The following is a 2673-nucleotide window of genomic DNA, read 5'->3' as shown; positions in this document are numbered from 1 at the left end:
TAAATGACAAACCAACCAATTTCTTCAAAAAAGGCACATTTGCGTTAAGAAATTTGGAAAGAAGTGTGCTTGTGGAAGGATCATATAACTTGTGTCAAAATTTTATCTAGTAAGGCCCAAAAAGGAAGAACTTGGGCCTAGTTGGTCCTTGGGATTACCATAATCTCATTTCAAAGATGTTCTTTCTTTTCTTTTTTGTTCTGAAAAATAAAACAAAATTGCTTTCATTGAGAGTCGAACTCAAGACCTCCCGCTTACTAAACGGGTGCTCTAACCAACTGAGCTATGAAAGCTGTATGCCTATGCCACCACTATATTCCTATTGATTTGCACTTCCGGAAAACATTAGTGATCCAAAGTAATTATAGCATACAAATAATGGTTAGGTCACACATGAACTTGTATTATAGTCCCATGAGACTACAGTCGCTACTTCAGTATAGTTTTTTCTCGCTTTTTTCCTTGTGAAAAAAGAAAAATTATGCGCCCTCCGGTCCATTTTATTTGTCATTAGTTCGTTCTAAAAATAAGGAATAACTTTGTATTTCCTTAATGATAACCTTTTATAATTGCATAAATACTATGATGTATTTGAAATATCACACTTAAAAATCTCTAATTTTTACCTTAAACTTCGCGTGAATTCAAGTTATGCCAAATAAATGAAATATTATATGCTATTAAATTGTGGTAGTACAATTTACAAAGACTTACATTCTAGGCTACTAATCAATAATGTGAAAAGGTTGAACTCATCGGAAGACACATGTGGTTGGCAACATCTTTTACTTAGACACATCAACTAAATTGTGTACCTATTGAGCACTCAGACTACATCGAATTTGTTTTACTTAGACATTTTTTTTGACAATCAGTTAAAATTACAAAATGTGTGTAATACACTCGCGGGTGGTGACATGATGACCAATTAAAAGAGGACATGTGGCATTTGGTTGCAAAATGATAATTTAAAAATAAATAAAAAGAAAACTATTTTTTAGCAAATAAATAAATAAAAGAACCCTATTTTTTTAATCCAACCCTACTTACTCCACCCCTACCAGACTACTGGCGGGGAAGCACAACACCACCTTCTCCGATAAACTCCAATCAATGAGACAAAATTGTTGGGATCGAAATAACATGGCATCATGCGGAAACTAACAATTACAAATCTTGACGGCGATAAATCAGATAACAAAGAAAGGTATACTAAAGTCGCATATACTTTGATATTATTTGGTCAATTGACCTACATAAAAAAACTAATAGAAAAGAAAACATAAAAACTATTGAGGAAAATAATCGCCCCCTGAACAAAAATCTTTTAATGACTACATTGTGGATGATATTGTGTTATGAATGAGAAGAACAAATCTTCTATATTTATAGAAGTCTAAATTTTCTCCTACAAGAAAAGGAATAAATGTGGTAGAGTTCTTTTCCACAAAGGAAACCTTCTCTACCAAGAAATTTTTTTTGAAGTAAAACACAATCATGGCAAAATTCAAATAAGATAGAAATTCAGGACAAACCCTAACAAATCTCTCTTTGGCCTGAATTTTCTGGCAAAATAATATTGATTCATCTTCCTCGCATAATCTTCATCGCTGCTGCTTGCCATGATTAAAAATAATTGTTAAAAATTGGTTTTAAAATATTTTGCTTTATTTTTAAATATGCAGCAGTAGGGATGTGAAAATATGGTTGAAAATCCATCTCCACATATAGTACTCTGGACAAAATCTTCATTATCGTGATATTGGTTGCAGCTTGATTTGAACATGCCTTGAACCTATCCTTAACCTGCAAAACCATTGGTTGAACCATCGGTTCTGATACCACTTGTTAGGGTCGAAATAACATGGCGTCATGCTGAAGCTAGCAATTGCAAACCTTGACGGCGATAAATCAGATAACAAAGAAAGGTATACTAAAGACGCATAATACTTTGATATTATTTGGTCAATCGACCTACATAAAAAAATAATATAAAAGAAAGCATAAAAACTATTGAGAGAAAAATCTCCCCCTAAATGAAAATCTTTTAATTACCACATTGTGGATGCCATTGTGTTGTGAATGAGAAGAACAAATCTTTTATTTATAGAAGTCTAAATCTTCTCCTACAAGAAAAGGAATAAATATGGTAGAATTCTTTTCCACAAAGGAAACCTTTTCCACCAAGAAATTCTTTTTGAAGTAAAACATAATCACATAATCATGGCAAAATTCAAATAAGATAGAAATTCAGGGCAAACCCTAACAAAAATAAACCAAATCTGGCTGAAACAAGTTCGACGTCGGCGAACTCTGCCCCAACGAGGATGAACCAACCCCCTCTATTCCCGTTGAAGCGACCGCTAATCAGTGGACTTGATGATGATAGGTTAGTGTCACTTCTTCGCCTATTGACGAGTCTCAATGCAATTGTCGTTGGACGATGAGGATAATAAAACACACGAGGACTTGCCATTGAAGCCAGTAATTTAAGCCCAAGGTTTTTTGGCCGATATATTTGTTTAGCTTCAATTTTTTATCTTTTTAATATTAAATTAGTTGATGGAAAAAAAAAAAGAATCCAAGAAAAAAAATTGTTGTCGTGAATTCAAGAAGAAAAATGTAACCCGAGCTTCCATTTTTAGAGTTTTGCCTACGTTACTGGCAGGGAGA

At 33.4% G+C, this 2673-nt stretch overlaps 1 non-coding gene across 1 annotated transcript; it reads right to left on the bottom strand.

Annotated features, from left to right (window-relative positions):
• Positions 1 to 219: 219 nt before the first annotated feature.
• Positions 220 to 293, bottom strand: TRNAT-AGU (transfer RNA threonine (anticodon AGU)). Its single transcript has one exon. It is a non-coding gene; the product is annotated as a tRNA-Thr (tRNA).
• Positions 294 to 2673: the final 2380 nt, after the last annotated feature.

This window comes from Lycium barbarum, chromosome 9 (assembly GCF_019175385.1).
Source record: "Lycium barbarum isolate Lr01 chromosome 9, ASM1917538v2, whole genome shotgun sequence".
In the NCBI taxonomy this organism is placed as follows: Eukaryota; Viridiplantae; Streptophyta; class Magnoliopsida; order Solanales; family Solanaceae; genus Lycium; species Lycium barbarum.
This window is presented reverse-complemented; position numbering and strand designations above follow the sequence as displayed.